This window comes from Panthera pardus, unplaced genomic scaffold (assembly GCF_024362965.1).
Source record: "Panthera pardus isolate Hobbes unplaced genomic scaffold, ASM2436296v1 HiC_scaffold_8, whole genome shotgun sequence".
Lineage (NCBI taxonomy): Eukaryota > Metazoa > Chordata > Mammalia > Carnivora > Felidae > Panthera > Panthera pardus.
The window spans coordinates 61,029,569-61,057,345 of NW_026527013.1; the positions used below are offsets into that span (position 1 = coordinate 61,029,569).

The 27,777-nt window shown below is 40.8% G+C and overlaps 1 protein-coding gene across 3 annotated transcripts in view; it reads right to left on the bottom strand.

Moving 5' to 3' along the window:
• URGCP (upregulator of cell proliferation) overlaps window positions 1–24,920 on the bottom strand; it is a 58,652-nt gene extending 33,732 nt beyond the window's left edge. For 2 of the 3 annotated variants that reach the window (XM_053896977.1, XM_053896975.1), the window contains exon 1: window positions 24,703–24,920. The gene's annotated coding sequence lies outside the window, so the exon portion shown is untranslated. Of the gene's footprint in view, window positions 1–18,683; window positions 18,692–24,702 lie in introns of those variants that run through there. The other variant, XM_053896980.1, reaches the window with a different exon arrangement.
• Window positions 24,921–27,777: the final 2,857 nt, after the last annotated feature.

Below are 27,777 nucleotides of genomic sequence, written 5' to 3' on the forward strand. Positions count from 1 at the left end.
AAAGCACTGAAAATTTATTTTAATATCAGAATTATCTAATGAGTTGGTAAGAAAGCTGGGCATTCTCTGGTCAGGTCCCAGAAGCAAAGAGGTGAGCCTAGAGAATGACAGCAGCTTCCTTCTGGGGACCTTCACCACACCAGAGAACCTGCATTCGAGATTTCACAGCTTCCAGCATTTGAGGAACAGAAACCAGCCCTCAGGACCCATCCAAGGTAGGGGCTGTAAAAGAGTAGCCTCTGTCTCTAAGGCTAGGATTCCAAAGGGTCGTACCCATTGAAAGAGAAATAACTGGCCTCCACCCCTGAGGAGAGTGTCTCCAATTTGGTTTGGAAGAGGATTCCCTCTGAGGATATGAAAACCATGAGTAGCCCTTTCATGGCTGTGCAGCCTGAACTCCTACCACCTGGGTAACCTGAAAATTAGAAGGAACTTTAGAGTGATCCTGGGTTGGGAGTGCTTCTAGAGCCTGGCAGATGCCAACACAAATCCCCTCTGAAAGAATCCACATTTATTTGGGGCATCAGAGAATTTATGAAATAAGATTCCAAGAAAAATCAAATTCCAAAGAAAAATTCCAAATAAAATTTTGGTAGTCAAAAATAACACAAACAGAAACATGGCACCATGAATGAGAAAACAAAAACAAAAAACAAAGTCAAAAAGACCTTTAAGAATTTCAGATAAATGGAATTATTAGAAACAGACTTTACAATAACTATGTTTAACATTTTGAAATAGACAAAAGATAACCTTGAAATATATCCAAAAAGGATGAGATTTGAAAAACAATCAAAATTTAAATACAATAGAATTGAAATTACAAGTGTAACAGATGGGTTTAATAGCAAATTAGACACACTGAAATTAGTGAAATGGAAAATAGTACTGAAAAGGTTATCAGTAATGGAGAACCAGTCAAAGTGAAGGAAAAGATGAAAAAGGGCTAAGAAACACACAAGATAATGTCAGAAGGTCTAACATATGTATAATTATGGACCCAGACAGGAGAACAGAGAAAATGGAGAAGCAATATCTGAAAAGACAGTTACTAAGAATTTTCCAGAACTGATGAAAGATACTGCCTCACAGCTTCAAAGGGCTAGACAAATCTCAAGTGGGACAAATAAAAAGAAATCCACACCAGGTTCTATAAGAATGAAATGCATAAGACAAGAGACTGTACTTTAGGTGAGAGGAAATTAGCAGATGGATCTGGGCTTCAAGAAGTAATAAAGAGCACAGAAAATAGTAATTAAAACAAACATTGGCCTTAAAAACAATAATAATGTATTGTGGGTTAAATTTTAAAATGTTTAAAGCAAGAGTTGGAGGCAAAGTAATGGTCTCTCACATACTGATCCCCATACCCTAGGAATATTTCGTGTCACATGGCAAAGGAAAATTAAGAGTGCAGATGGAATTAAGGATGGTCATCAACTGACTTTAATGTGGAGCACCTATCTGGATTGGGGGAAGGGACAATGCCATTACCAGGGTCCAGGAAGGTCGATGAGGAGATGCAAGGACTGCTTGGTCGGCTGTCGCTGGATCTGAAGAATGAGCAAGGGGTCACGAGACAAGATCGACAGGCACTGGGAAAGGAAAGGAAACAGAGTTCTCACCAGGGGCCTCTGGCAAGGAACACAGCCTTGTCAGCACCTCTAAGCTACAGAACTGTAAGATGATGAATTGGTGCTATACCAAGCCACTAAGCTGGTGATAATTTGTTACAGAGCAATAGAAAACTAATAGAGAGTTACAATACATGTCCACAATAGCTTCAGAGTTGGAAAATAGAGTTAAAGTATTTTAAGAGTCTTTATCGAGGGTGTAAGTGGTGTGAAACTAGCTGGAAGCAGCTTCTTACAAGCCACTTCTGCACCTCTCTTTCCAAGTGCACATTCACTGAAGGTAGCCTGAAATCAGATGGAAGTATTTACATAACAGAAATAGGCAAGTGTTACAAATTGAACTTTAATTTACTAAATGTGTTACTTTTTAAGAGAAAGAGCATTTGGAATTCTTGGAGTAACAATGAAAGTACTATACCCTAACTTGGCTTCCAAAGTATTTGGGGAGAGGGGTTAACAGTGGGAGAGGAGAAAAAAACACCAAATATATACAAAAGAGGATAAGAAGAAACATGAAACTGGTAGTTCAAGAAAAAGTACAAAACAAGAGGATAGTTATAAATTGAAACATATCAGTAATTACAATCATGTAAATATGCTAAATGTTCAAGTTAAAAGACAGTTTGTCATGCTGGTATTAAGGAGACACTTCTCAAGCATAAGTATACTGAGAGGTTGAAAGTCAAAGGATACAAAAGATATTTAGGTAAATTCTAACCAAAAGAAAGTTTCTATACCTACACTAATACCAGACAAAAGAGATTTCAAGGCAAAAATCACTACAAAGGATAAAGAGGAAAACTTCATAAAGATTAAATGTTATTTCACCTGGCAGATAAAGCAATTTTACATTTGCATGTGCCTCATAATATAACCTTAAATACATAAAACATAAACATTGATAAAATGACGAAGAGTATTTAAAGAAATTCAACTGAGTACATTTTAAAGGTCTTATTGTTTTACTCAGTGATTCGTGAATTGGGCAGCATCCCATGCAGCAGATGGAAAGAAACTCTGAAGAGCTGGACACAATGAAAGACTTTGACAGGCAGAAGGAGCAAGGACAAGGAAGTGGACTGGTTCTAGCAAGGTCACCGCCCTTTAGGGGATGGCAAGGGTGTAGCAGGCAGATGACCTCACTAGTGCTGACCAGGTGGTTCCTGATTGATGAGTCTAAGTCTCAATCTGGTGATGTGGAGTTTAGCACAAGTGACTCCATTTTGGGCCTGTTGTCTTGTTTTTAACAAAGGAAATAGACTAATCTAACATCATGATGGGAGATTTTAGCATCATTCAGAAACACACACACAATCAATTAAGCACATGGGATATACAAACATAAATCTGACTTAAGGGACATTTTTGATGTATGGAAAAGTCACAATGATTGTACAAAATTCCCCTATCCTCTACACCCACTATAGCCAAATGTTAACATCTTATATAACCACAGTTCAATTATCAAAAGTAAGAAATTAACATTATTGCAATGTCACCAAATAAACTACAGACCTCACTCAGATTTCACCAGCTATCCCACTAATGGTTTTTTTGGTCCCAAAATCCAATCCAGGGCTCCACTCCAATTTAGCTGTCATGTTTCCTTATTCTCTCCTAATTTGTGACAGATCCTGTCTTTCCTTGTCTTTTATGACCTTGACACTTTTGAAGAGTACAGGTCAGGTATTTTGAAGGTATTTGAAGGTCAGGTCCTTCATTTTGGGTTTGTTTGATGTTATCTCATAAGTAGACTAGGGTCGAGATGGCGGCGTAGGAGGACGCTGGCCTCACCGCACATCCTGCTGATCACTTAGATTCCACCTACACCTGCCTATATAACCCAGAAAACCGCCAGAGGATTAGCAGAACGGAGTCTCCGGAGCCAAGCGCAGACAAGAGGCCCACGGAAGAGGGTAGGAAGGGCGGTGAGGCGGTGCGCGCTCCACGGACTGGCGGGAGGGAGCCAGGGCGGAGGGGCGGCTCGCCGGCCAAGCAGAGCCCCCGAGTCTGGCTGGCAAAAGCGGAGGGGCCTGACGGACTGTGTTCCGACAGCAAGGGCGACTTAGCGTCTGGGAGGTCATAAGTTAACAGCTCTGCTCAGAAAGCGGGAAGGCTGGAGGACAAAGGGAGGGAGAGCTGCTGAGCCCCCAGACGACAGAGCTCAGTTTGGTGAGGAACAAAGGCGCTCGCCAGGGCCATCTCCCCCGCCCATCCCCCAGCCAAAATCCCAAAGGGAACCAGTTCCTGCCAGGGAACTTGCTCGCTCCAAGCAAAGACCCAACTCTGTGCTTCTGCGGAGCCAAACCTCCGGCAGCGGATCTGACTCCCTCCCGCTGCCACAGGGCCCCTCCTGAAGTGGATCACCTAAGGAGACACGAGCTAAGCCTGCCCCTCCTGCCCCCGTGCACCTCGCCTACCCACGCCAGCTAACACGCCAGATCCCCAGCACCACAAGCCTGGCAGTGTGCAAGTAGCCCAGACGGGCCACGCCACCCCACAGTGAATCCCACCCCTAGGAGAGGGGAAGAGAAGGCACACACCAGTCTGACTGTGGCCCCAGCGGTGGGCTGGGGGCAGACATCAGGTCGGACTGCGGCCCCGCCCACCAACTCCAGTTATACACCACAGCACAGGGGAAGTGCCCTGCAGGTCCTCACCACTCCAGGGACTATCCAAAATGACCAAACGGAAGAATTTCCCTCAGAAGAATCTCCAGGAAATAACAACAGCCAATGAACTGATCAAAAAGGATTTAAATAATATAACAGAAAGTGAATTTAGAATAATAGTCATAAAATTAATCACTGGACTTGAAAACAGTATAGAGGACAGCAGAGAATCTCTTGCTACAGAGATCAAGGGACTAAGGAACAGTCACAAGGAGCTGAAAAGCGCTTTAAACGAAATGCAAAACAAAATGGAAACGACGACAGCTCGGATTGAAGAGGCAGAGGAGAGAATAGGTGAACTAGAAGATAAAGTTATGGAAAAAGAGGAAGCTGAGAGAAAGAGAGATAAAAAAAATCCAGGAGTATGAGGGGAAAATTAGAGAACTAAGTGATACACTAAAAAGAAATAATATACGCATAATTGGTATCCCAGAGGAGGAAGAGAGAGGGAAAGGTGCTGAAGGGGTACTTGAAGAAATTATAGCTGAGAACTTCCCTGAACTGGGGAAGGAAAAAGGCATTGAAATCCAAGAGGCACAGAGAACTCCCTTCAGACGTAACTTGAATCGATCTTCTGCACGACATATCATAGTGAAACTGGCAAAATACAAGGATAAAGAGAAAATTCTGAAAGCAGCAAGGGATAAACGTGCCCTCACATATAAAGGGAGACCTATAAGACTCGTGACTGATCTCTCTTTTGAAACTTGGCAGGCGAGAAAGGATTGGCACGATATCTTCAGTGTGCTAAACAGAAAAAATATGCAGCCGAGAATCCTTTATCCAGCAAGTCTGTCATTTAGAATAGAAGGAGAGATAAAGGTCTTCCCAAACAAACAAAAACTGAAGGAATTTGTCACCACTAAACCAGCCCTACAAGAGATCCTAAGGGGGATCCTGTGAGACAAAGTACCAGAGACATCACTACAAGCATAAAACATACAGACATCACAATGACTCTAAACCCGTATCTTTCTATAATAAGTAGACTAGGGTCATAGATTTTGGAGAACTATACTACAGAAATGTTTTCCAAATTGTTCTGGTTGTGGCCAATGGGAACTTTTTCAGGTTGGCTTCTGTATCTTTCTTTGTGCCCCCATCCTTTTCTCTTTTTTTTTTTTTTTATTTTTTTTCAACGTTTTTTATTTATTTTTGGGACAGAGAGAGACAGAGCATGAACGGGGGAGGGGCAGAGAGAGAGGGAGACACAGAATCGGAAACAGGCTCCAGGCTCCGAGCCATCAGCCCAGAGCCTGACGCGGGGCTCGAACTCACGGACTGCGAGATCGTGACCTGGCTGAAGTCGGACGCTTAACCGACTGCGCCACCCAGGCGCCCCCATCCTTTTCTCTTTTTACCTAGCACTTCCTTACTGTCTGCCACCAAAGAAACTCCAGAATTAGCTTGTATTCTCCTTGCCTCAGCCCTGGAACCAAGCACTTCTCCAAGTGGCCCGGGCCCCTTGGACTCAAGAATTGTATTTAGAAACCAAGATCTGGGAGCTAGGTGTGCTCATCACTATCAGTGTGTCATTGTTTTTAGGCCCTCAGCTGACAGATCAGGAAAACCTGTGTATATATACCAAGTCATATCTACACATATCTATTGATCTACCTACAAATATATGAGTGTGTGTGTGTGTGTATATGTGTGTGTGTGTGTGTGTGTGTGTGTGTGTGTATGTATGTGTGTGTATTCAGCAGAAAATAAGAAATGTTGGCAAGAATGTGGAGAAACTGGGACCTTTGTGCATTGGTGGTGGCATTGTAAAATGGTGGTCATTGTGGAAAAAGTATGGTGGTCCTCAAAATGTTAAACATAAAGGGGTACCTGGGTGGTTCAGTCAGTTAGGCGTCCGACTTCGGTTCAGGTCATGATCTCACAGGTTGTGGGTTTGAATACCACATCAGGCTCTGTGCTGAAGCTCAGAGTCTAGAGCCTGCTTTGGATTCTGTGTCTCCCTCTCTCTCTGCCCCTCCCCTGCTCACATTCTGTCTCTCTCTCAAAAATAAACATTAAAAAAATTTTTTTCAAAGTTAAACATACAATTAACATTTGATCCAGCAATTTCTTTTCTGGGTATATAACTAAAATAATTGAAAAGATGGACTCCAACAGATATCTGTTCATCAGTGTTCATAAAAACATTATTCACAATAGCCAAAAGGTGGAAACAACCCAAATGACCACTGATGGATAAATAAAAGTGGTATATACATATGATAAAATATCGAAAAAAGGAATGTAATCCCTTGAAAAAAGGAATGTAATTCTGAAATATACTAAAATAAGGATGTTCCTTAAAGACATTATGCTAAGTGAAATAAGCCAAACAAAAAAAGTCTGGTATTAGTGTACAACTATGGTATGAGTCCACTTATATAAGGATACTTGAATACAAATACAGAAAGTAGAACAGAGGTTACCAGGGCTGTGGGGAGGAAGAATGGGGAGTTACTGTTTAATGGGTTCAGAGTTTCAGTTTAGGATGACAAAAAAAGTTCTGGAAATAGTTAACGATGTTGGTTGCATATCAGTGTGAATGTACTTAATCCCACTGAACTGTACACTTAAAAATGGTACCATGCTATTGGGGAAACCCAGTGTGGAAAGCAGATTGTGACAAATGAACCTAATTGTGTTATAAATATATAGCATACCACATTTGAAAAGGGTGGGAATGAAGGAACTAAAACCTACATAACTTTGGAAAAGTGTTTTTTCACTGGATACTATAAGGCTAATGACAAAAAGAATGATACATAAACAGACTGGTTAGTAAATGTTTCACACATCCTGTAACCCACAGGATATGGGGTTAGCAATTCTGAAATTATGAGTATAACAAATATGAAAATATAGATAACGAGAGTATGTTTCCCAACATCAGGGAAAGAAGTTACAGATACACAAAGGAAGAATGCTACCCTGTGGTGCTAGATGAGATTCTGACGTACCAGTATGAACTCTATATGCAATTTTAAAATTGTTGGTAGGGTCACCTGGGTGACCTTGTCAGTTAAGCATCCAAATTCAGCTAAGGTCATGATCTCACAGCTCGTGGGTCAGAGCCCCACATCGGGCTCTGTGCTGACAGCTCAGAGCCTGAACCCTGCTTTGGATTCTGTGTCTCCCTCTCTCTATGTCCCTCCCCCGCTCATGCTGTGTCTCTGTCTCTCTCAAAAAAATTTTTTTAATTGTTGGCAAAATATAATAACATAAAGGTTCCCATTTTAAAATGTGTTCATTGTGGTATATAGTTTTATGAGTTCTGAAAAAAGAATAGAGTTGTATGTTCACCACAGTCCACTCAAAAATTTCCTTTGCAGTTTGTAGTCAGCCTCTTCTCCTAATCCCCAACCCATGGCAACCACTGATCTTTATACTATTCCTCTGGGTTGGCCCTTTCCAGTATGTCATATATATGGACTCATATAATTTATATCCCTTTGGGTCTGGCTTCTTTCATTCAGAATACTTATTTTTAGGTAGTGATAAAAAAATCATAAAGATGAAATGTTAACTTCACCAGGAAAATATAACAATTTCTAACTTGCATGTGACTAATAGCATTGTCTCAAAATATATAAAACAAACACTAATAATGAAAATAAATAACAATCAGTAAAAATACATCATCCTGCTACTTTGCTGAATTCATTTATTAGTTAACAGTTTGTAGCATCGTTAGGATGCTATCATCTGCCAACAGAGATCATTTTACTTTTTCCTGCCACTTTGGATGCCTTTTATTTCTTTTTCTTGCTTAATTGCTCTGGCTAGAACTTCTAGTACGATGTTGTAGAGAAGTAGTGAAAACATCCTTGCCGTATTACTGACCTTAAAGGAAAAGTTTTCAGTCTTTCCCCATTGAGTGTTACATCTGCTGTGTTTTTCATTTATGGCTTTTATTACATGGAAGTAGTTTCCTTCTATTCCTAATTTGTCGTGTTTATCATAAAAGGATGTTGAATTTGACAGATGATTTCTCTGCACCAAATGAGATGATCATGTGTTTTTCCCCTTCATTTTATTGATGTGGTGCATGATATTGATTGATTTGCATAATTTGAACCATCTTTGCATACCAGGGATAAATCCCACTTGGTCATAATGTAAAATCCTCTTAAAATGCTGCTGAATTATTCACTAGTATTTTGTTGATGATTTTTGCATCAATGTTCATAAGGGACATTAGTCTGTAGTTTTCTTTGCTTGCAGTCTTTGTCTGGCTTTGGCCAAGGAGTTATGCTAGCCTCATAGAATGAGCTACAAAATGTTCTCTTCAATATTTTGGAAATGTTTGAAAAGGCATTCTTCTTTAAATGTTTGGTAAAATTCACCAGTGAAGCTCTCAGGACCAGTGCTTTTCTTTGTTGGGAGATTTTTTAAATTGCTGATTCCATCTCCTTACAAATAATAGGTCTACTCAGACAATCTATTTCTTCATGACTTAGTCTTGGTAGGTTTTTGTTTCTAGAAATTTGTCCATTTCATCTAGATTATCCAATGTGTCAGCATAAGTTGTTCAAGGTACTTCCTTATAAACATTTTTTTTTGTTCTCTAGAATTAATAGTAATGTCCCCACTTTCACTTCTGATTTTAGTAATTGGAGACTTTTCTCTAAGTCATCTAGCTAAAGGTTTGTCAGTTTTTGTTGATCTTTTCAAAGAACCGCCTTTTGGTCTCATTTGATTTTCTGTACCATTTTTTCTACTTTCTATTTCATTGTTCTCTGGTATAATCTTTATTCTTTCCTTTTGCTAGCTGTGGCTTCAGTGTATTCTTTTTCTAGTTCCTCAAGTTGTAAAGTTTGGTTGTTGTTTTAGAACTTTCTTGTTTCTAATGTAGACATTTATACCAATGAATTTCCCCCTTAGCACCACTTCCAATGCATCTCATGAGTTCTGTTGTGTCTTTCTTTTCATTTGTCTCTAAGTATTTTCAAATTTCCCTTATGATTTCTTCTTTGATCTGTTGGTTGTTTACAATTGTGTTGTTTAGTGTCCAAAATTTTGTGTATTTTAGTTTTTTACTGACTTCTAACTTTACCCATTGTGGTCAGAGAAGACACTTTGTATTATAACTATCTTTTAAAATCTATTGAGTTAATTTGTGACCCTCCATATGGTCCATCCTGGAAAATCTCCCATGTACACTTAAGAAGAATGTGTATGCTGTTATGGGTAGGTAGAGTACCCTATATGTATAGAGTCTGCTAGAACTAGTTGATTTATTGTATTGCTTAAGTCCTTATTTCCTTAAGTTCTGTCTGGTTGTTCTACTACTTTGAGTGGGGTACTAAAGTCTCCAACTATTATTGCAAAACTATTTCTTCCTTCAATTTTGTCACTTTTTGGTTCATATATTTTTATGGTCTGCCATTAGGTGCATAAATGTTTATAATTACAATTCCTTCTTGCTGTTAAAACATTTGTTAACATACATCTTTGTCTCTCGTAAGCTTTTTTGACTTAAAGTCTATTTCATCTGAATTTTGTATAGTGTTTTGTGCTCTCTTTCGGTTACTTATTTGCCTGGAATATCTTTCTCCATCATTTCACTTTCAAGAAGTCTGTATCTTTCAATCTCAAGTGAGTCTCATGTAGACAGACATATGGTTGAATCATGTGTTCTCGTCCATTCTTGCAATCTGTTTTTTAATTGGAGAGTTTAATCCATTTACATTTTTTAAAACTATTTCTGAGAGAGAAAGAGAGTGTGAGCAGGAGAAGAACAGACAGAGAGGGAAACACAGAATCCAAAGCAGGCTCCAGGCTCTGAGCTGTCAGCACAGAGCCCAACACAGGGTTTGAACTCACAAACCATGAGATCATGACCTGAGCCAAAGTCGTATGCTTAACCAACTGAGCCACCCAGGTGCCTCTCCATTCACGTTTTTAAAGGTTTGTTTATATTTATTTTAAGAGAGAGAGAGAGAGAGAACACAAGAAGGGAAGGGGCAGAGAGAGAGAGGGAGAGACTCCTAAGCAAGCTCCCCCTTGTCAGTGCAGAGCCCAACAGAGGGATCGATCTCACAAACCATGAGATCATGACCTGAACAGACATCAAGAGTCAGATGTTTAAATGACTGAGTCACCCAGATACCCCAGAATCCATTTACATTTAAAGTAACTACTGGGATGCCTGGGTGCCTCAGTTGGTTAAGTGTCTGACTTCAGCTCAGGTCATGATCTCACGGTTCGTGGGTTCATGCCCTGTATAGGGCTCTGTGCTGACAGCTAAGAGTCTGGAGCCTGCTTCAAATTTTGTGTCTCCCTCTCTCTCTCTGCTCCTCCTCCACTCATGCTCTGTCTCTCTCAAAAATAAATATTAAAAAAAATAATAATTACTGATATGGAGGGACTTACTTCTATCATTGTGCTATTTGTTTTCTATATGCCCTATTGCTTTTTTGTCCCTCATTTCCCACAGCCCTGTCTTCTTTTGTATTTAGTTGATTTTTTGTAGCAAAATGTTTAAGCTCCTTCTTACTTTCCTTTTGTATATATTCTATAGCTAGTTTCTTTGTGGTTGCCATGGGGACTCACACTTAATATCCTAAAGCTGTCAAACTCTAATTTGAATTTATAGCACCTTAACTTCAATAATACACAAAAAAAAGCTGCTCCTTCACACTGTCCCTAAACTTTTTGGTTGTTGATGTCACAAAACCACATCTTTATACATTGTATGCTCCAAAACATAAGTTAGTATATTAAATGCATTAGTCTCCTAAATTATGTACAAAATAAGATTTGGAGTTACAAAGCAAAGTTACAGTAATAATTACATTAGCATTTTTTATTTAAATGCATTAGTATCATAAATTCCATAAAAAAGAAAAAGCACAGTTACAAGCTATTACAATAATCCTAGCTTTTATAACTGTTCATGTGTTTATTTTTACTGAGATCTTTATTTCTCCTCATGGCTTCAGGCTAATGTCCAGTGTCCTTTCATTTTGCAGGGTTCCCTTAAGCATTTCTTGCAGAGCAGGTCTAGTGGTCACAAACTCCCTCAGCTTTTATCAAGTAATGTCTTGATTTCTTCCTCACTTCTGAAGGACAGTTTTGCTGGATATAGAGTTGTCGGTTGAGAGATTCTTTTTCTTTGAGCACTTAGAATGCATCTGCCCACTGTCTTCTAGCTTCCGAAGTTTTTATAAAAAAAAAAAAAGATCTGCATATCTCTGAGGATCACTTGTATGAGACAATTGTCTTCTCTCGCTGCTTTCAAGATTTGCCCTTTTTCTTTGGCTTTTGAAAGTTTGATTATAATGTGGGGTGTTTTTTTTTTTTTTTTTGCCATTTGGGTTTTTTAGTTCTCTTTTCAAATACTGTACAGAAGGCAAAAAATAAGTATGCCTTCTCATCCACCAGACAAGGTTAGTCCCCCCCTCCCCTAGGGGACTTTATCACTCCCCCTTCATACACACACACCCTGGTTCTACTCCAAAACCTTACCCATGCCTCCCATCCATTTATACCCTTACTGTCCCTGTCTTCCACAGTGATGAGGCCCCAGAAATAGGGTACAGGATGGGAGGAGATATAGCAGGGGAGCCCCTGAACTGTTGAATCTGGGTGGGTCAAGGAGCACCCTGCACCACCAGGTGGAGAATGGGGGTGTTCAGAGAGATCGGGGCATTGGAGGATAAAGGCACATCCAGTCTGATGGGGAAGGAGAGAGGCTTCCTCTCATCCTGGGAATAGGGTGGACAAGAGGGGGAGGTTACACATCCCTCCACAAGCTCCTGGAGGTTGCGGGAGGACCCAAGGAGTGGATCTTTTTGAGCTCATCTTACTTGAAGTTTGTTGAGCTTCTTGGATGTTTCTATTCATGTCCTTTTTCAAATTTGGGAAATTCTCAGTCATCATTTCATCAAATATTCTCTCTGCCCCTTTCTCACTCTTCTTCTTTGAGACTCCCACAATGCCTATGTTGGTGCTTTTGATGGTTTCCCATAGACATTCAGGCTGTGTTTGCTATTTTTCATCTTTTTCTGTTCCTGAGCCTCAATAATTTCCATTGTCCTACCTTAAAGTACTGATTTATGTTCTGCCAGCTCAAATCTGCCTTTGACTCCTTGTGATTTACTTTAGTTATTGTACCGTTCAGCTAAAGATTTTCATTTTAGTTTCTTTCTGGATTTTCCATCTCTTAATGAATACTTGCATTTTGTTCTCACATTGTTTTCTTGACTTTTAGTGTCTTTTTTTAATTTTTTAAAATGTTTATTTTTGAAAGAGACAGTGTATGAGTGGGGGAGGGGCAGAGAGAGATGGAAACACAGAATCTGAAGCAGGCTCCAGGCTCTGAGGTGTCAGCACAGAGCCCAACATGAGACTCGAACTCATGGAGTGCGAGATCATGATCTGAGCTGAAGTCAGACACTTAACCAACTGAACCACCCAGGCGCCCCATTGACTTTTAGTATCTTTACCACCAAGTCTTTGCCTAATATATCTCCCAATGTATTTTTCAGGGACAGATTCTGTTGTATTTTTTTCCTTTGAATGAGACATATTTTCCTCTCTTTGACTTGTGATATTTTGTTGAACACTAGACATTTCAATCTAATAATGTGATAACTCTGAAAATTAGATTCTTCCCCTTCCCTCAGGGTTTGCTGTTGTTACTTGTCTTTTTGATTGTTATACCATTTCTGTGCTGAGAATCAGCCTGAGATGTAGATTTAACTCTTCTCATCTCTTTTCCTTGGACATGCATAATTACTTTCTAACTTTTCCTGTATATGCAGGAGTGTTTGAATACCTTAGCCTTTAATATCTGGTTCTGACTCCCCATCTCCCCCCGACACAGAAAAGAAAAAAATTAAGGGACAAAAGGGGGGAAAGGGCACTGGCCCTTTAAATATATTGTAACACACTTGAGCCAGATGGGGGAGGTGCAATAGCAATGGCTCCCTGCCTCTCTGAACCTCTATGATCAGAAGCAGCAGTGATCAGAGGAAAGATCCCTGATATTCAGAGGACAGAGTCCTTCTTGCCTGCTTGGCTCCCACAAGCTGTGTGCAAGCTGATCCAGCAACACGGCTGTCTGTCAAGTGGCTGGGGGTTGGGATGTGTAGCTACTATCATGCTAAGAACAGAAATAAAGTAAAATGTACCATCCAAGCCTTTCCCTAAAAGTTGCAAGCCTTCAACAGACTCGAGTTCCAAAATAGTTATATCAGATGATTCTGCAAGTACAATTGTTGTCGAAGGAGGGAAACAGATTCCTGAGGCTTCTGACCCCATCTTCCTAGAATCCTTCTTATTTGTTTTTTTCTATTCCATGTGTTGTTCATCTCTGATCTCCATTACTTTCTTTCTGCTAGCTTTGGGTTTAATTTCTTCACCACTTCTGAAGGACAGTTTGGCAGACACGGTATTCTTGGCTGACATCTTTTTTTCCCTTTCACTACTTTGAATATGCTAGCCCACTGACTTCTGGCCTACAAAGTTTCAAATGAGGAATCTGGTGATAGTCTTATTGAAGATCCTTCTTATGTGATGATTTGCTTCTCTCTTGCTGATTTCAAGATTCTGTTTTAGTTGCCAACAATTTATGTGTCTCTGTGTGGGTCTCCTTGAATTCGTCTTATTTGAAGTTTAAGTTCTTGGATGTTTATATTCTTTCTTGGACGTTTATATGTCTTTCTTCAAATTTGGTAAGTTTTCGGGCATTATTTCTCCAAGTAATCTCTCTGACCCTCTCTCTCTTCTGGGACTTCTACAATGCATGGTAAACCTCTAGGTGTCCCACAGGTCCCTTTGGCTTTGTTCATTTTTCTTCAATCTTTATTCTTTCCTTTCCCAGACTTGATCATTTCAATTATCTTACCTTCTGGTTCACTGATTCTTTCTTCTGCCTGCTCAAATCTGCAGTTCTTCTCCTTAGCGCCAGAATTTCTTTGTGGTTTTACTAATATTTCCATTTTGCTCATACATCATTTTCTCGACTCTCTCCATTGTCCTCCTTTAGTTTTTCGAGCATCTTTAACACAGTTGTTTTAAAGTCTTTCTCTAGATTTGCCAGCTAGCCTTTCTCACTGGACATTTTCTACTGTAATTGTTTTTTTCTTTGAATGGGCCATACTTTCCTCTTTCCTTGTGTGTCTTGTGACTGTTTTTTCCCTGAAAACCTCATGCTTGAATCTAATAATGTATGAAGCCTGGAAATCAGATTCTTCCTTTTCTATCTCCCCAGGATTTTCTTTGGGGTTTTGGGGGGTTGTTTTTTGCTTTAGTTTTATTGTTGTAGGCTCTCTGTGCCTGAGATCAGCCTGAGGAGTAAACTTAAGGTCTTCTCAGGTCTTTCTGAGCCTGAACTTTTCCCTAGGCATGCACAAAGACTTTCTAAATTCCCCTGTATGTGTGGTCACTTTTGCCATTTAAGGACCTCGTCCTTAAATGTCTGGCTCCCAAAATGAGGAAAAGAGATAAAGGTGGGGGGAAAGGTGCCACCTCTTTAAATCTCCTGGAAGTCACTTCCGCTGTAGGGCAAGGGGCTTGAAACAATGGGAGGGAGGGGCGCCTGGGTGGCGCAGTCGGTTAAGCGTCTGACTTCAGCCAGGTCACGATCTCGCGGTCTGTGAGTTCGAGCCCCGCGTCAGGCTCTGGGCTGATGGCTCGGAGCCTGGAGCCTGTTTCCGATTCTGTGTCTCCCTCTCTCTCTGCCCCTCCCCCATTCATGCTCTGTCTCTCTCTGTCCCAAAAATAAATAATAAATAAAAAACGTTGAAAAAAATTAAAAAAAAAAAAAAAAAAACAATGGGAGGGAACATGCAGCAATGGCTGCCCGCTCCTGTGTCTGTACTTCCATGATAAGAAGCAGCAAGCACAAAACAGATCCTGATATTTGAAGGACAGGGCCCATATTGCCCACCCTGGCTCACCTAGATGTAAGCTGCTCCTGGAACAAATGCATGACTGTCACTGAGTGGAAGATGGGTGGTGGGTATCCATTGGTGAAACTGACCAAAATTAACTGCACTCTCCCATTCAAGCCTTCTTCAGGAAGTTACAAGTCTTTGAATAAACTACAGAGTTCAAACATAATTAAGTCAAGCACATTCTGCCAGGACAATTGTCTAAGTAGGAAGACAGATTTCTGGTGCTTTCTACTCTGTCATCCTTTCCAAATCCCATAACTCTTTTTATACATTGAATTCCACTTATTAATGTTTCACTGAGGATTTCTGCATCTGTATTCCTGAGATATATTAACTTGTAGTTTTCCTTTTTTGGATGGTCTTTGTATGGTTTGGGCATAATACTGGCCTCATAAAATGTTAGAAAATCTCTCCTTTATTGTTTTCTGGAAAATAATGTGTAGAATTTGTTCTGTAGATGTTTGGTGGAATTCTTTACTGAAAATCTCTGATTCTTTTGTTGGATGTTTTTAAATTAAAAATTCAATTTAAGATTTACAGAACTATACAAATTATCTTTTATATTAGATGACTTTTGAGAAATTAGTCCATTTAAGTTGTCAAATCTATATATGTATAGTTCTATACCCTTATTATACTTTTGATGTCTGTAAGGCCTATAGTGCTAGCCCATTTCATTCCTGATATTGGTAATTCGTGTCATCCTTTTTTGTCTTATCAAAGGTTTGTCAATTTTTTCTAAGAACCATCTTTTACTTTCTCCACTGTTTTTCTCTTTTCAATTTGGTTTCTCCTCTTATTGTTTCCTTCCTTCTGCACCTCTACGTTTATCTTGCTCTTCTTTTTATAGGATAAATTGAAAGGTTAAATTATTTTCTTGAGACTTTCCCTCTTTTCTAATGTTAAGAATTCGGTGCTATAAAATTTCCTGTTAGCACTACGTTAGCTACATCCCACATATTTTGGTATGTTTTACTTTCATTTTCATTTAGTTCAATATGTTGTTTTTATTATCCTTTGAGACTTCTCCTTTAACCCATAGATTTAGCAAAATTGTTTAGTTTCCAACTGTTCCAAGATTTTCCTGTTACCTTTGTTACTGATTTCTAGTTTGATTCCATTGTGGCAAGAACACACACAGTAGGATTTCAATTGTTTTTAATACGGTGAAGCTTGTTTTATGACCCTATTGTGGTAAATGGCTTATCTTGGTAAACTGTCCATGAGAACTTGAAAAGAATGCCTATTCTGCTGTTGCTGTTGCTGGGGGGGGGGGGGGGGGGGGAGGGGTTAACCCTGTTGATTGAGTTATTACATATCCTGGCTGATTTTCTGGGTATTTTAATCAATTGTTGGAAGAGGGGTGTTGAGGTCTCCAATATAATCATGATTTGTTTATTTCTCCTCTCAGGTCTATTTTTGCTTTACATATTTTGTAGCTCTGTTGTTTAATGCATACAAATTTAGGATTGCCATGTCTTGATAGCCTGACCCTTTTCATCATATGAAAAACTCCTCTCTGTCCCTGTAATTTTCTTAGCTCTAGAGTCTACCTGATGTTAATACTACTGCCTTCTTTTGATTACAGTCTGTATTGCATACCTTCTTCCATCTTTTTAATTTCAACCTACCTATATCATTACTTTTGAACTGAGTTTTCTTATGGGGAGTATATATTTTTAACCACTCTGCCCCTTTCTTTTAATTGGTGTATCCTGACATTTACATTTAAGGCAATTATTGATATGCTAGGACTTCAGTGGGTTTTTTTTTTTTCATTTTGTTTCGTTTCTTTCCTGTTCATTTGTCTGTTTTCTTTTTCCAGCTTACTTGTGCCTTTTGTTAGAATTCCATTTCATCAATACTGCTTTTGAACTTACCTCTTTGAACAGACCCTTAGCAGTTGCTCTAGGTTTTATGTTACACATACATAACCTTTCACAGCACTCTGGTGTCAACATTTTACCAGTTCAAGTGAAATGTAAAAACATTATAATCCTTTAAGTTCCTTTACCCTCTGTCATTTATAATACAGTTGTCCTAAAGACTCCCCCTGCAAGCTTTGAGATCCATATCAGACATTACCATTTTTGCTTCAACTATCAAATATATTTTATAAAACTCAACAAAAGAAAAATTCCATTGTATTAACTTACATATTTACTCATTCTATTGTTCTATATCCCTTCTTGATGTTTCAAGATTCCTTCATTTATCATTTCCTTTCCAACTCAAGAAACTCCTTTAGCCTTTTTTTTTTTTTTTATAGATAGATTCCCCTGGTGACAAATCCTTACTTTTCTCTCATCAGAGAATGTCTTGATTTCCACTTTATTCCAGAAGGATATTTTCACTAGAGAGACAATTCTGAGTTACAGTTCTTTGTTTTTAGCACTTGCCAATGTCATGCCATTTCCTTCTGGCCTCTGGTTTGTGGTAAGAATTCCGCTGTAATTTCGATTGGTTTTCACATACTATTTCTTTTTTTCAAGATACTTTGTCTTTAATTTTCAGAATTTTGACTGGACATATTTTGGCATGGTCTTTCTTGGGGTGTATCCCATTGGGCTTAACTCAGTTTCTTGAATCTGTAAGTTTACGTCTTTTGCAAACTTTGGGAGTTTTTCAGCCATTATTTATCCAAATACTTTTTCAGCTCCAAATTCTTTCTCATCTTCCTTGGGGACTCAGATGCAATGAAATGTTAGATCATTTGTTATACTACCACAGGTCCTTGAGGCTCTATTTACTTTTTTTCCCAATCTTTTTTTTTCACTGTTGCTCCCTGTTGGATTAATTTCTATTGTTTTATCTTTAATTTCACTGATCCTTTCCTCTATCATCTCCACTCTGCTGTTGAGTTCATCTAGTGAGTTTATTATTTCCTTTATTGTATTTTTCAGTTCTAAAATTTCCATTTGCTTCCTCTTTATATTTTGTATTTCTTTGCTAAGACTTTCTGGTTTTTTGCTTCAAGCATTTTCCTAATTGTTCATCAAAGCATTTTTATGATGCCTTCTTTAAAATCTGAGGGGCACCTGGGTGGCTCAGTTGGTTAAGCGTCCGACTTCAGCTCAGGTCATGATCTCATGGTTTGTGAGCTTGAGCCCCGTGTCAGGCTCTGTGCTGACAGCTCAGAGCCTGGAGTCTGCTTTGGGTTCTGTGGATTCTGTGTCTCCCCCTCTCTGTGCCCTTCCCATGCTCATGCTCTGTCTCTCTCAATAATAAATAAACATTAAAAAAAATTTTTTTTTAATCTGTCAGATAATTCTCATCTCTGTGTCATTTCTGGTTTGGAATCTGATAACTGTCTTACCTTACTCATTGAGACAGTCTTGGTCTGATGAATGATTCTCAAATGTACCCTGGACATTTTGAGTATCGTGTTATGAGACTCTGGATCTTATTTAAATCTTTTTTTTTTTTTTCAGGCCTCCTGTGACATCACACAAACACAAGAATGAAGACCCCACCTTATTACAGCCACGTGAAGATGAAAGTCCACCACCCTGGCTGCAAAGGTGGTTAATTTTATGTGTCAACTTGACTAGGCTACAAAATGCCCAGGTAGCTCGTTAAAAATTATTTCTGAATTCATCTGTCAGGGTGTTCCCAGAAGAGATTAGTCTTTGAATTGGTAGACTGAATAAAGCAGATGGTCCTCTCCAATGTGGATGGTTATATCCAATCTGTTGAGGGCCTGAACAGAACAAAAAAGTGGAGGAAAGTTAAATTGGCTCTCTGCCTAAATGTTTGAACTAAGAAATCAATCTTCTGTACTTAGTGCTCCTGGTTCTCAGGCCTTCGGACACAGATGGAATCCACACCATCAGTTCTCCAGGTCTCAGACCTTCAAACTGCACCAACAGCTTCCCTGAGTGTCCGGTTTGTACAGAGCCAATCATGGGATTTCCATAATCCCATGAGCTAATATCTTATAATAAATCTATCTCCCTTTCCTCACCACCCCGCCCCCGTTTCTCTAGAGAACACTAATACAGAGGGTGAGGAATGCCTTGTAACTGTTCTCCATGTCGCCTTCACAGACACTGTGAGAGAGAAAAGGTCTCATCACTGGGTGGGCATGATAATCCCAGTTCCTCTGGGCCTTCTCTGACACCACCCCAGCAAGGGAGGAGGACTGCCCCTTTACAACATGGCTATCATCAAACTCTAGGCTGATAGGGATGGGGCGCCATTTTGTTCCACGGTGTTTGACTTTAGTAAAGCAGTCATTGCCTATAGGTTTTCTGTCTTGCTAAATTGCCCCTTTCCTGGTCCTTTGGTGAAAGAGAGGAGGCTACTTTTGGGGATTCCCCCCCTCACCGCTCCCATTGGTATTCCCTGGTTGCTGGCTTCTCCAGCACCCAATCCGGGATATATTAAGCAAAAAGAGAACTCACTGTCATGTCATTTTCAGATCTTAAGATCCCTTCCCAAGTCTGCCATCTTCTCTCCACACTTCAGAGTTTGCTTATGTTTTGATAAAGCCCAATTTATTGATTTTTTTTCTTTTATAACTCATGCTTATGTTATAGTTAAAATATCTTTGTTGAACCCCAGGTCACAAAGATTTTTTCATGTTTTTTTCTAGAAGTTTTATAGTTCTAACTTAATTTAACAATTAGGTCTATGACTCATTTTTATTTACTTGTAGCATATAACATGAGGAAAAGTTGCGGTTATTTTTTTATATGGCTGTCTAATTGTTCCAAAGCCATTCTCCACTGAATTGCTTTGGCACCTGTCTTAGTCCATTGGGGTCGCTGTAACAGAAAAACATAGACTGGGGGGCTTTTTATAAACAACAGAAATATATTTCTCACAGTTCTAGAAGCTGAGAATTCCAAAATCAAGGCACGAGCAGATTCAGTATCTGATAGGGTCCTCTTTCTAGTTTATAGATGGCTGTCTGCTGTGTCCTCACATGACAGAAGGGACTAGGGAACTCTCTAGGGTCTCTTTTTTACAAGGGTATTAATGCCATTCATGAGGGTTCTGCTCTCATGAGCTAATCATTTGGAAAGTGCCCCACCTTCTAATACAAGGTTAGGATTTAACATATGACATTTAGGGGGACACATTCAGTCTATAGCTGCACCTTTTTGAAAATCAATATGTGGGTTTATTTATGTACTCTTTCATTTTCATATTTCATTTTCCATTCTTTGTTTCAAGACAACTTGGCTATCTTTATGCCAACACACCTTTTCATTACATAACTTTATATCTTGTAATCATATAGCCTGAGTACTGCCCATTCTGAATCCTCAGCATATCCACATAAATGTCAGAATCCGTTTGTAAATTTCTACCAAAACAAAAAAGCCTGCTGGGATTTTGATTTGGATTGCACCGAATATATGAATTCAGGAAGAACTGATATCTTAACAACATTGACTCTTCCAATCCATGAACACTATGTCTTGCCATTACTTTGATCTTTAATTGCTCTGAGCAACGTTTGGTAGTTCTCAGTGTAAAGGTCTTCCAAATATTTTCTCAAGTTTATTCAGAAGCATTCCATATTTTTCATAGTACTGTATGTGGCATTAAAATGTTTTCTCAATTTCTGATTGTTAGCACATAGAAATACAATTGATGATCTTGCATCTGTAACAGCTAAAGTATTAATAGTTCCAGAAGCTTTCTGTCATCTCCCTCAGATTTTCTGTGTACACAAGCATGTCATCTGTGAATAAAAACATTTTTACTTCTTCCCTTGTCATTATTTCTTTTCCTTGCCTTATAATAACAGCTAGAACATCCAGTACGCTAGATAGTAGTAAGGTTATGGGGTGATCTGGTGGGGTACTGGCCTCAGGGCCTTAGTATTTCACTAGGTGTGGCTGGAAGGCCTCCCTTAGTTCCTCGGCATAGGGGCCTGTCCATAGAGCAGCTCACAATATGGCAGCTGACCTCCATCAGAGCAAGGGAGCGACAGAGTAAGGAAGCAAGAGAGGTTGCCCAAGATGGAAGCCAGTCTTTTTCTTACCTTAATCTCAGAAATGACATCCCATCACATTTTCTATTAATTAGAAACATCACTAAATATAGCCCACACTCAAGGAGAGGAGATTACGTAAGGGCCTGAATACCAGGAAGTGGGACTTGCTGGGGGACATCTTAGAGGCTCCCTACAACAAGCTCTCAATGGCCATATCGAGGACAATCTTAGCAACATAATAGATAATGACACTAATCGATTAAAAACTATACAATAAATAGCCATGAGTCCGTGCATATCAACAAAGTAACTGAATAAATAAATAAAAATTGGGGAGAAAAGGGGTACCTGGCTGTCTCAGTCAGTGGAACACATGACTCTAGATCTCAGGGTCGTGAGTTCAAGCCCCACATTGGACGTAGAAATTACTTTAAAAAAAAAAAGTGTTAAATAAATAAATAATAAAAATGGGGGAGAAAAGACAGCTCCTCCTTACAGTAGAATTTTAATTAATAAATGTAGGAAGAGAACTAGAAATAGGTAAACACCACAGTAATAATTGCTATAGACAATAACGTAACCTAAAGATAGTGAATGAAAGTGTGCTACATAAACTTTTACGTTTCTCAACAAGCTACTTGTTAATTTAAAAAGAAATTTAACTTTACAGTTAAAAGAGAAATCTGACAAATATGTACATAACAAAGTGATCAGACTTAATTAGTAATAAAACGTATCAATGTCATGTACCCTCTGATATGATGCATTGAGAAGAACACATCACTTCCGTAATAGTTTCGCCAAAAATGCAAAGTCTTAATCTCATCAAACAGAAAATCGAAACTGAAGGACACTCTACAAAATAACTTTCCCATACTCTTCAAAAATGACAAGGTTATCAAAGACAAAAAAAAAAAAAAAAAAAGACTAGAATTTCTGCAGGAGGCTAAGAGCTAGGATAAACAAATACAACATGGCATCTGAAACCATGTCCTGGACCAGAAAACAGACAGTAATTGGACAAGTAATGAAATTTGAATGAAATCTGTAAATTAGCTAATAGTATTGTATAGACGTTAATCTTCTGGACTAGCCAACTTTATTAGTTATATAATATGCTATTATTTTATTCACCCAGAGGAAGCTGGATGGACATACAAGAACTGTGTATTGTGGTTCTTATTATACTTTCAACAGCTTCACAGACATATAATTTACACACATTCCCCCGTCCCTCAACCCTAGGCAATCACTAACCTACTTTCTGTCTCTAGAGAGCTGCCTATTCTGGACAGTTGACATAAGTGGCATCACACAGTATGTAGCCTCTTGTGAATGGCCTCTTTCATTTACCATGTTTCCAAGGTTCATCCATTGTCATGTCTTGAATTGTGACCCCTCCAAAAGATGTTGAAGTCCTAACCCCCAGTCCCTGTGAATGTGATTTATTTGAAAACTGGGTCTCTGCAGTTGTCAAGGTATAAGGTCATTAGGCTGGGCCCTAAACGAATGGACTCCACATAAAAAGGAGAAATTTGGACACAGACGGAAATCCACACAGAAGGAAGACAATGTGAAGACACAGGGAGAACACCATCTACAGGCTAAGAATGCCTGAGGCTACCAGAAGCTAGATGAGAGGCAGGGTGGAGGTTCTCCCTCGCAGCCCTAAGAAGGAAACAACCCTGCCAATACCTGGATTTTAAACTTGTAGCCTCCAGGGGTGCCTGGATGGCTCAGTCGGTTGAGTGTCTGACTTTGACACAGGTCATGATCTCATGGCTCGTGGGTTTAAGCCCTGTGTTGGGTTCTGTGCTGACAGCTCAGAGCCTGGAGAGGCTTCAGATTCTGTGTCTCCCTCTCTCTCTCTGTTTGCCCCTTCCCCACTCCCACTCCAACTCAAAAATAAATAAACATTAAACTTCTAGCCTCCAAAACCATGAGACAATAAATTTCTGTTCAGCCACCCAGTGTGGAGTACTTTGTTACCGCAATCTAATATATCCACACTGTAGCATATATCAGTACTTCATGCCTTTCTATTGCCAAACATATTCCACTGAGTGGATCTATCATATTTGGTTTATCCCTTCAACATTTGGGCTGTTTTGGCCTTTTGGCTAGTGTGAGTAGTGCTACTATAAACACTGACACACAAATTTCTATGTGGACACACTTTAATTCCTCTTGGGTATATACCTAAGAATGGAAATGCTAGGTCATATAATTCTATGTTTAACTCCTTAAGGAACTGCCAAACTGTTTCCAAAGCAGCAGCACCAGCTTATGTTCCCGCCATGGTGAGGGTTCCAACTTCTCCACACGCTCCCCAACATGCCATCGATCTGCATTTCTCTAATGACTCAGGATACTGAGTTTGTCTGCTCTACGTGCTTATTGGCCATTCCTTCATCTTTTTTGAGGAAATGTGTATTCAAATCCTTTACCCAGTTTTTAATTAGTTTGCCTTTTAAGTTTATTTATTTTGAGAGAGAGAGCGTGCGCAAGGGAGGGGCAGAGAGAGGGAGAAAGAGGATCCCAAGCAGGCTCCACGCTGACAGTGCAGAGCACAACGTGGGACTGACAGTGCAGAGCACAATGTGGGGCTCGAACTCACAAACGCAACCATGGTATCATAACCTGAGCCCAAATCAAGAGTCAGCCTGTTAACGAATGAGCACCGAGGTGCCCCTGGTTTGTCCTTTTTATTGAGTTGTGAGAGTTCTTATATATTCTGAATACCAGGCCCTTATCAAATATACGATCTGCAAGTATTTTCTCCCATTCTGTGGGTTGTCTTTTTGCTTCCTGATGGTGCTATTCACAACACAAAAGTTTTAAGTTTTTATAAAGTCCAATTTACCAATTTTATATCTTTTACTACATTCACAACACTTCTGTACATATAAAATTATATGGAAGATGGTGTACAAAATACACAATGATCAAAATAAAAAACTACATAGGGGCACATGGGTGGCTCAGTCGGTTAAGCAACAAACCTCGGCTCAGGTTATGATCTCACAGCTCATGAGTTCCATCCCTGAGTGGGAGTCTGTGCTGACAGCTCAGAGCCTGGTGCCTGCTTCAGATTCTGTGCCTCTCTCTCTCTCTCTCTGCCCCTCTGCTCATGCTCCGTCTCTCTCAAAAATAAATAATCATTTTTTAAAAAAACAATAAAAAAATAAAAAATAAAAAACTACATATAAAAATTTATGTAAAACGTTTAAAATACTCTGCACTAAATTCCTAACAGGAGCTGCAAAAGAATTTTTTTTTATTTGCTATTCAACACAATTCTGTTTCTTTTCTTCTTTCCTGTTATACAACTGATGCAAATCCTCTATGGAAATTTCAGAATTAACATTAGCAAACGCACCATCCAGAGATAACCATCATTGTCACTGAGGTTTCTATTCGTACACAAATACATAAGTATTATGAAAACCTAGGGTCTGGACTTGAAGTGTGTGATGGAAGAGAGGGCTGCGCGCATCTCCGTGGCAGGTGCCTCCCACAGGGCGTCCGCGGGCGTCGGTACTTACAGGCCGCAGTCCAGAGCACTGCTGAGAACCACGGCCCGGGGGCGAGCCCAGCAGGCGAACAGAGAGCACGGCCACCCCGGCGAGCGCCCCTCTCGCCGCCGGCCGTCCCGGGTGTCAGGACCCCGGCGGACGGGTGGCCACAGGCCTCATAGCCTCTCCCCACCTCGCCAGGCGGCGAGGAGCGTCCCGCTCGGCAGTGCCGGCCCCACAGTGCACCGCGGCGCGCACGCGCAGGCCGTCGAAAACGAAGAGACTAGCACCCGCCAGGCCGTCAGGCGGGATCGCAGCCGCGCGGCCTTAAAAGGGCACCGAGCGGCGCCGGCATCACGTGGAGCTTGCGTCGCGTGGGGCGGTGCCTGAGGGGCGGCGGGGCGGGGCGGGGCGGGGCCGGGGCCGGGGCCGGGGCCGGGGCCGGGGCCGGGGCCGGGGCCGGGGCCGGGGCCGGGGCCGGGGCCGGGGCCGGGGCCGGGCCCGGGCCCGGGGCCGGGGCCGGGCCCGGGGCCGGGGCCGGGGCCGGGCCGGGCCTGAGGAAGGGGCCTCTCGCCCGCGGCCCTTGCTGCGACCTTGCGGAACCTGCATCGCTGTCCTCAGGTCGCCTGGTGGCGAGTCCCCTGAGCAAGGAGGGCTTGCCCTTGTAGGGGTGTCTGGGGGGCTGGCCGAGGAGTCGAGATTGGAGCCGGATCCGTAGGATAAGTAGGGATTCTGCAGGTGGAGAAAAGGGACACAGACGCCCTCGGCCACCGGGAGCCCGCACGGCGTGGCTTGAAGCGGGAAGGGAGTGGCTTGGCGGGACTGGCCTTAGAGGCAGTGCTGGGATAACTTTTTTCTCCTGCAGGTAACTGGGAGTCCCTGTAGGCATTCAGTAGATTAGAATCTGGAACGTGTACAACAATAGAAAGAAAAAGTATTTCCGATTTCGCTACCTTACCATTTGTTGACAGTCTAGCACATCTGCTACCAGTCTTTACCATACTTTTTTAAAAAATAACTGTAGGGGCACTTGGGTGGCCCAGTCCATTAAGGGTCCGACTTCTGCTCGGGGCATGATCTCCGGTTAGTGGGTTCAAGCCCCGCACTGGCCTCTGTGTTCACAGCTCAGAGCCTGGAATTTGCTGCAGATTCTGTCTTCCTCTCTCTCTGCCTCTCCCCACTGATTTGTTCTCTCTCTCTCTCTCTCTTTCTCTCTCTCTCTGGCTCTCTCAAAAATAAGCTTTTTAAAAAATAAGTCATTGTAGCATATTTTGTATTCCACTTTTTCTCATAGCCTTTAAAGTGACCATTTTCCATGTTGTGAAATAGTATTCATGACCAATTTTAAAGGTTAACATTCCAGTAACTTATTTTACCATTACCTATAGTAATGGGTGGGTTACCTATAGTAACCCACCCCCGGGGGTGGGATAGGGCATGAGGTCACTTCCAGTGGGACCTCAGGCAAGGCACCAATCATTCCCAGCCTCTGTGTCCCACGTTTATATAGAAAGTTAAATGAGATGATACACTTTTAGCAAGTACTTGGCACACACCAAGCACTCAAAGTGACTTAACTGCCACTGATATTCTGAATTCTTCATAAACTAAATAATGCTTTGACAGGCATCTTGTGCACTGACCTTAGGTTTCATTGCTAGATATGTAATTACACAGTCTCTAAGGGTATGACTCATTTTTTGTAAATAGTTCTCCAAAAAGGAATGTTTTTGGCAAATTATTCTCTAAAAGGGGTCATCTGCCTTCCTAGGACTGACTTGGAGGCAGGTGAATGATATGCTGAGATCTGTGTGATAAAAAAACACTGGTGGTTGCATTGTGGGCTGGAGTAAGAGGGGCTTAGAGTGAAAGCCCCCCAAAGACTTGGCTCCAGTTACTGAGTAGGGAGCAGACACCAAGGCCAGGGCAGGGCTTGGATGGCATGGCAGAGATGGAGTGGACTGGACTTGAGGACGAGTGTGATGGAAGAGAGGGAGGCCCCAGATGGGCCCCTGGGTGGATGGTGTGTCCTTGCCTAAGTGTGAAGATAGAAATCTTGAGGGCAGGGAACAGGATGGGCGAGATGAGCAGTGTGATCTGACCCTACAGGTTGGAACTTGGAGGCTGATATGATCTGTAAGAGGGGAACCGGTAGGAACAAGTTTGGGGCATGAGGATGAGGTGGCAACCACAGACACAGGTGACTGAAGTCATAAGGTGAGGGAGAACTTCCTTGAAAGGAATCACTGAAAGAAGGAACCAGACCTGGCCTTATAGGGATGTGACCCGTACAGGGGTCACAGGGCCCTTATGATGAAGGGTCCTGCCCTTGGTTTAATGGTCTGCAGTCACCAACTTGAAATTCTTAATAATTATTGAACAAGAGACCCTGCGTTTTCATTTCACATATTACGTAGCAAGTCATGGGAGAAACAACACAGCTGTGGGAAAGACTAACTTGAAAAGGGTGAATTTACCTCTCATGAGGGACCAAACTGAACAGGAGCTCTTCAGGAAGAAGGGGAGTGGACACCAGCAGCACTATGAAGCCAGGGTCAAGAGAGGGGCCTCTACTGGCTGCCCCCTCACCTCCCAACCCACAGCCTTTGCCAACCAACGTCATCCCTTTTTTAGAAACTTCTAAATATTTGTAGATGATGTTTCACTTTATTGGAAAAATATTACTTCAGTTATTTTATGTGCAAACAAGAACGCCCATTTTAAAAATCTGAGTATGTGTCCATGTAATATTTCTAAATGTCTTTAATAGGGACAGTGATTTATGTGGCAGAATTAGGTTTATGTTTATAGGACAATTGATAGTTAATGACAATATTTTTTGCTTTCTAAAGCGATACATGTCCTTTAGAGAAAATTTAGAAAATTCCCCAAAATGCAGTTTTTTAAAAAGTCATCTATAGCCCCATGAGGTATCTGTGATTAACATTTTGATGGATTCCATTCGAGTCTCTGCCATGCACGTTTCTGACTGTTGTAGTCACATGGTACACCGAATTTTATATTCTGCCCATTCCTCTCTTTTTTCCTTAATGTCATGACCTTTTCTCCTGTTACTCTGTAGTATTTAGAAACTGTAATTTTCAA